The 7,417-nt window shown below is 62.9% G+C and overlaps 1 protein-coding gene across 1 annotated transcript in view; it reads right to left on the bottom strand.

Annotated features, from left to right (window-relative positions):
- Positions 1 to 7,417, bottom strand: part of EIF1 (eukaryotic translation initiation factor 1) — a 14,558-nt gene that overhangs the window by 2,369 nt on the left and 4,772 nt on the right. The gene's annotated exons all lie outside the window — the stretch shown is intronic.

Here is a 7,417-nt window from a genome sequence, read left to right on the forward strand (position 1 = left end):
GGGGCTGGATCTCGGGGGGGGGGCGGGGGCGGCAGACCCCGGGGCTGGGCAGGATCCCTGGGGCGGGACAGGATCGCCAGGACGCTGCAGGATCCCTAGAGCGTTACAGGATCCCAGGCGTGAGATGGGCTCCTTGGGGCATTACAAGATCCCTGAGGTGAGATGATCCCCAGGGCATTACAGGATACAGGACCCTCGGGACATTACAGGATCCCCAGGGCGACACTGGATCCCTAGAGAGATACAGGATCCCTGGGGTGGGACAGGATCAGCAGGGCTGGACAGGATCCCTCAGGACATTACATGGTGGGACTGGATYCCTAGTATTACAGGATTCCTAAGGTAGAAACAGGATCCCTGGGGCCTTGACAAGATCCCYGAGGTGGGACAGGCTACCTGGGGCTTTGCAGGATCTCCAGGGCTGGATGGGATCCCCAGATTTTTGCCCCGCAGGGCATCTCCAGGTGATCGAAACACCCAGTAACCCCACTCGCTGCAGGAAGGTCACCCCGTCTCGTTCCCAGCTCGCCGGATGCTCGGAGCAGCCCAGATCCAGCCTTGCCAAGCTCGGTGCAGGCCAGTGTGTCAGCCCGGTGCTCCGCGGCTGCAGGCGTTCGCGCCAGGCTGCCTCGGCTGCCCAGTGTCCTCCCCGGCCGCTGCGTGGGAACAGCAAGGACGCGGCGGGGTCACGGAGAGCTGGGACCTGCAGGATGCTTTCTCTGCGGGCTCCAGCCTGCAGCACACCGGCTCTGGTGGGAATGCACTTGTGTAAATGCATGTTTATCACTCAGCTATCACCATGGTGACAGCCGTACTTTAAGCAAGTAGATAACCACACGCAGATAGAGATCAGGTGTCTGTGCTCTCTTTTACAAGAGTGCTTAGCAGGGAGATGCTCAGAGGACACCAGGGTGCTGCAGGATGGGATGTTCCCCAAGAAGCTTGAGGGCTGCAAGATGCTGAGAGGAAACTTCCAAGGTATCATCTAAATCCACCTGAAAAGCAAGGGGGTTTTCCTCAAACACATGATGCAACTCCTGCTGTGCTTACTACTTTGCAGATCAGGTAGTCAGGTCTTACTTAAGTCCTCCTTGCAGTGCAAACTCACTTGTGCAGCTTGGCCAGTATCAGCCTATCACCTCCCTGGTTCCTGGTTGTGCTGGACAGCCGAGGAGATCACTGTGGCCTCATGCAGCACCATAACCTTGAGTATTAGAGCCGTAACTCCAGACAGCTCGTCCCCAGCTTCCTCCCCCACCTCACCACACTGGAGCCAAAAGTACCTGCTCCAGGACACTCACTGTAAATAGGGTCCCTYGTTTTCCAAAATGCGGACCAGCATTTCTGCAAACAGCTTACTGGGCAAAGCTGCCTTTTGGCTCCTCCAACCCATGTGCCCTGATCGCTGGTCAGCAGGAATTGGCCATCTCAGATCGATCCTGTCCTTGAAGCCTCGTGGGGAAAAATGTAACTGAAAATACTTCACAACCAGATGCTTTTAATCCTGCTTCCAGGTCCTTCTAATTTGGGGGCTTGGAGCCTGGACCTCAGCGTTCAGTACTAGCTGAAAGCAGATTCGTAGCTTTTCTGGTGCCTAACATGCAGCTAAAACCCCCTCACAAATTGACAAGCGTCTCCCAGCACTGGTTCAGCACGACACAGAGCGGAGGTTGCTTGCAGATGAATGTCACATCCAGCTCAGAGATGTATTACATGTTCTAAAAATACACTAAAACCTCAGATATGAAGAACAGTAAATCTCCTACACAATTCATAGGGTCAAAAGCCATACAGATCCAGACAGAGCATAAACTCTCCTCTGGGAGCTAGTTAAAAATGAACAAAGAGCTGGGGTATTGCCCCCAGTGAGACGTGGATCGGTTGCGTTGCCTCTGTCGTGCTGTGGGTTGCTTATCCTGGAGCTCATCACTTCCCTCTATATCCCCCGTGTCCTCGGCTTTCGGTGTGGACATGTTCCTGCTGTGCATTTGAAGGCATCTCTGAAGTACCGTGCATTTTGCACAAATTACTGGTGTCTGGGTGTGCTGCCCTCTGTGGGTCCCGGGAGCTATTGCATGATTTAGATGTTGCATCACTCTTGGGGGCTTTTATTTAAGCTATTAAGCAAATTATTTTTCTTGCACTAAGTAGAAGGAATCATTTGCTTTGGTGTATTTCAGTGTCTCTCTGGTGTATCTAAAGCATCTGCCACTTTTCTATGTCCTTATGTGATAAGTCAGTTGGAGAAGTGGCTTAAATTTTCATTAAAGTGTGAATTCGCTCCACAACCATCACGACCAGATGKCTCTTCTGTCCCTGCTATCTGATCAGATTTTCCATACCAGAAAAGGAACCATCTCAAGCAGCATCATGGTGGTCCAGACATCGGAGAAGCAATTAGACATTTCCAGTGTGTCTTCCTACTGGAGGCATTTCAAAGACCCCACTGCAGCAAAGGGGCTGTTCATGGTATTCAGTGCCAAAAATTCTGAGTGAGTCATTGGGGCCTCCTGTCCGGTGTCTGCCGACCGGTCTCATGTCCAAGCCAGGCTGCTCCAGACGTCCCCAGAGAGGCAATTTGTCAGCGGCGCTGCAGGGTCACAGCACCCAGCCACCACGTACATGTCAGGCATCACCACTGGTGCAAAACCATCAGACAACAACAGACAAAACACTTCCCTGTTTTTCCCACCGGTTTTCCACCCTGCCCCGGCTGAGTGGCCCCTGCTGTCCCAGAGCTGGCCTGGCACGGGGCTGAGCCCCTGCACCTGCTCAGCGCCCAGCCCGGCGGGCCTCGCCGCCTGGGTGAGGCGCCTGCTCCGAGGGAGATGCTTGTCCCGGGCTCCCCGCGAGGTGGCAATGCTGATCTCCCGAGCGAGAGCAGTTCCCTCCTCGCGCAGCACTCCGGTTGCTGCAGGATCTTTGATGCTCGGGACGTGGCAAATCTTATACACGCTATCTGGGCTGAAGACTAGCTCTGCACACAGGGAAGTCTCTGCGCTTGGGGGCACGGCAAGATTTGCTTCAGGGTTACCGCTGGGAGCACACAGGGCCCCGAGCAGCTTMTCTCCCGTGACAGCTGCTCTGTTGTGCCCCAAATCAAAGGCACAGCTCTGCAGCCATGGCTTAGGCAGGGGCTGGCTTCCAGGAACAGGCTTGTCCATCAGCAGAGAGCGATGCACACAGACTGTTGTGATGGGAAAACGTGCTGATGGAGAGGGCAGGGACTGCCCAGCATTGATGCAGGCCAGCATGGCCCTCAAGAGGACACTGGCAGCATGACCCAGCCTGTGGCAGCAGTTACATAGGTCCACCTATGGCAGGATGCTCAAGGTGCTCCTCATGGGGCGAGCAGTCCTGCTCGGTTTGCTGCAGGTCTCCCCCATCCAAGCCTGGCAAGGCCAAGAGCACATCAGTGCTTTTGGACAGGAGGTCATGCTGCCCCTCCAATACACCCAGGACATGYAGCAGGGAGAAAAGAATTACCCCAGCATTTTGCTTTTCTGGTTCTCCCACAACTCAGAAAYGCCCTCCAGGCTGGGACATTCCTAGAAACCAGCTTTTCTCCTCTAACATCCCCTATGCAACTGCACAGATTGGGTTCAGGATGAGCTGGATGCTTGATGCGCTCACAGCCTTTGATCCCATTAATCAGTGACGGCAGCACTGGCAGACGTTAGCCCTGATGATTGACCTGCTCCTGGGAAATGCTGAGGCATCACTGGGGCGAGCTCAGCTGTCATGGGGCCAAAGRCAGAGCAGGGAATCCCCGACTGCTTGCTCAAGGGCCACCTTCCCTTTCTGTATGTATTCCTGGCAATCCATGTTCCAAAGCTCAGAAATCCTGGAACTACACATGCTCAGCTGCCTGCTGGGGCTCACCAAGACCCAGCCCCTAGGTCTCCAGCTTCTCCTTAGCGCATGAATTCAGCTTCTTTTCCAGCAGTGCGCCACAGCCATATCTCACACACCTGCAAAATAGGTAAAAGCTTTCAGCTGCAGGGCTGCGGTTAAGGAAATACAACTAGTGCTGGTTTATTACCAACACTGCTTTCTGAAAGTGTGTATTCAGCCCTCCCAGATGTCTTCTCCTCTCTTTGCTGGTGCCTCCATCAAGGGACCGCAGGGGTTGCAGCTTGGCCGGATGCGTTGCAGCAAGAGGCTGCCTCTGGGCACGGGCGCCGTGCTGCCCGCTCCTGCGCCTTGCTGCGCCGCACGGCTGCAGCCCATCGCACCGCCAGCAGCACCATGCGTGGCCGGGACCCACTCGGGGTCCGACTGGGGATGCCGGTGCTGCGGCGCCGTCCCAGCAAGGGCCCGGCACAGCCACGGGGCGTCAGCTCAGCCCGAGCGCCGTGGCCGTGCAYGCTGCACGAGCCCTCGGTGCATCTGAAGCTGGCGGGCGCTGCAAGGCTCCCGGGTGTGGGGGGGGCCCCGGAGACCCCACTGCAGGGGGTCCCACAGTGGGAACTCGGGGCGTCTCGGCCCTGTCAGGGTGTCAGGGCGGACGGGTGCTTCTCCCCGCAGCCAGGGGCAGGAGGACGTCTCCAGCTGGGTCGGGGCCTGGGCGACGGCRGCAAGGGGCTGCGACCACCCCGGGGGCTCGCGGGAAACCCCGGCGCCCCGGTGCTGGGCTCTGCCCTCCCCTGGCAGCCTCCCTGCGCCTTTCCTCTGCCTCGCCTCGCCCGGCTGCGAAACCTCTCCTCTCCGCGAGGTGCCAGGAGAGATCTAAGCTCGGGGCTTGGCCCAGTGCCGCGAAGCTCCCGGGCTCCAGGGGAGGCACCGGCCGGGCCCGCGGCCCTGCTGCCCCCTCCTCCTCCCAGCCCGTGGCGGGACCCAGCTCCCCGCAGCTGCTTGGAAGCAGGTGTTGTCCGTCTGTCCGTGTTCGGGGCTGGCCCCAGCGTGTCCATCCGGCGGGTCAGTGCGGCGGTGCCGGGGGGTGTCCCAGGGAGGGTCACCCTGGGGGCTCTCCTGCACCTGGGGCAGGGCCTGGGGGTGCCGGGGCTTCCTGCACAGAAGGGGCGTGAATCCCGCTGCTGCCATTCCCACCGGACGGACACGGCCTCTCCTGCACCGCTGGGAACCCCTGGGGAGGGTCCGGCCCTGTGCACACGTTCAGCACTTGCATTGCAGCAAAGGCATTAAACAAACCCCCAAACGTCCGGGCTCACCGGAGCCAGGACAGCCCCAGCCCTCGCCTGGGCCAGCGTCAGCTGAGAGCAATGGCCGAGACCGGCAGGGCTGTGCCACCCTCGGGCTGTGACGCCCGTCCCCACACACGCCCCAGGACACYGGGATGCAGCAGGTGGTGGCGGTGGTCACCCCGCACACGCCTGGGTTACAGCCCTGCTGGGTCTGGGGACAGCCGAGTCCCCTGGCATGCGAGGACGGAGACGTCTCCAGGCCCCTCTCCCTCCCTGCTTAGCGTCGGGGAGCAAAGCCGGGGGGATTTTCGGAGGTGCCCAGATAGGGTGGCAAGGGCAGCTTAGGGACTCGGAAGAGCCGGGACAGGGAGAAGCATGATGGGTTTTTGCGTTCGGTTTTCCCCGGGGAAGGACGGGAGCGAGGCCTTGCTGGCACGGGGCGCCGCGAGCGAGGGCTGGCTCAGAGCCTCGGCGTGGGAGCGCACCTGCAGCGCCGGCCCCGCCAGCAGCCGCGCTCGCCGGCCCGCCRCGGCCTGTTCCTGCACGCCGGCGACGTGCCGTTGCAGGGCACGGCCCCTCGGCTGCATTTTTCCACAACTCGGTCACACCGCCAGGCCCGAGAGCTGCTCCAGGTGCCGTGGAGAGGGGCCGAGGGGGCCGTGGCTCCRCTTCCCTCGCCGGGCGCAGCGGTGTGCGGAGGGGCCTCTGCAAGGGGCTCCGAATCCTGCTGGCTTCTGCCCCTGCGGATGCTCCGGGGGCGTCCTGGGCCGAACGCTTGGGCGCAGGTTCCCGGCTGCACGGGGARCCGGGCCCCGGAGAAATGCTCGGGCAGGGGGTGCCGGGCGCCGGCAGCCCAGGGCTCGGGGCGACGAGCTCCAAGCGCTGCCCGGTGCCAGCCCTGGCTCGGGTGCTGCCTCCCCCTCGGCGTCACCGCCCGCCYGGCCGAGCCGCAGCCCCTGGCCCCGAGCCGGAGGGAGCTCCGGCCGAGGAGCGACCCGGGGAAGGAAGGACCTTTGCTGGAGGGCTGGCGGGTCCGGCGGGGCCGTGCAGCCCGGGCTGGGCCGCCTCGTGGGATGTTCACGGCAGGGCCTGCCTGCAGCGGGCTCACGGTTTGCACAAGCACCGGGAAGGTTTCTGGACCCGGGAGGGCCCGGTCGGGGCCCTCTCCTGCCTGCACAACGGTGCTGTGCCGGGCTGCGGAGGGCAGCGGCTCCCTCCTCCCGGGTGGGGCGGCCCCACACGCAGCCCCGTGCAGCTGACCCGGCAGGGCCTCCGCGTCCCCCCTGCCCCTGCCCGGGCAGGAACGCAGCCCTGCCGCTGCCAGCCCGGCTTGCAAACAGCCAGGGCGTCTGCTACGGGGAGAGGGGAGCTGGGCTGGACGCACCTCTCACTGCCACGGGGGGGAAGGGACAGGGCATTTTGGGGGCAACCGCTGCAGAAACGAGGAGTGCGAGGGAAAGCCGGGCTGTCACCCGGCCACCGGCTGCGGCAGGGAGAAGGGGCAGGTCGGGCTGAACACCTTGGTCAGCGTCTCGCTCCGGCTTGCATCTCGCTGACGAGGCAGAACCCRAGGGCGTGAGCACCGCCGCCCCGCGCGCCCGGCCGCCTCCCTGCCCGCGCCCAGGCACACTCATCCCTGCCCACGCACAGCAGCGCCCCGAGGGCCAAACAGTGGCCACGGGCCAGCGCTCCTTCCCACGCGGCTGCCGGGCCCGGCCCTGCCCCGGCACCGTGCCCACGGTGCCTCTTGCAAAACACCCGTGCGCGGCTCCCACCCGCGCCTCCCTGCCCAGCCGCCGCGGAAGCCGCTCCGGGGTCCCGGGTCGGGGTGCAGGCCAGCACGGCCGGGCCGGCTCCGGGGCCGAGTGCTCGAGCTGCTGGCACTGCCCCGGGAAGCTGCAGGCTTCACCTTGAGGATTCAGCCGGAGACCGGCTCGGCCACRGTCCCTTTTTCCGGCTACCAGGCAGCGAGCAGAGCGCACGTCCCCCGAAACCGCGGGCAGGGAGGAGCCCGCCAGCGCGTTCCCACGCCCCGGCGCCGCCGTGCCCGGCTCTCCCGCGCCCCGGGCGGCTGCCGCCGCTTCGCTGCCTGATTAGGAAAGCGATTGCACCCTCCTGCTTGCGAAACGCCCCGGCCTGGGAGCCCTGCTGACGCGGCCCGTTCCCAGGAGCTCGCGGAAGTGTGCGAGGCCGGAGCAACCCCTCGGCCTGTCTCCCCCGGCCCGACAGCCCCGCGCTCGGAGCCGGCGCTGCAGGGGTGCGCGCGGGGCGGC

This window comes from Rhea americana, unplaced genomic scaffold (assembly GCF_003343005.1).
Source record: "Rhea americana isolate MKP2758 unplaced genomic scaffold, rheAme1 scaffold_319, whole genome shotgun sequence".
Lineage (NCBI taxonomy): Eukaryota > Metazoa > Chordata > Aves > Rheiformes > Rheidae > Rhea > Rhea americana.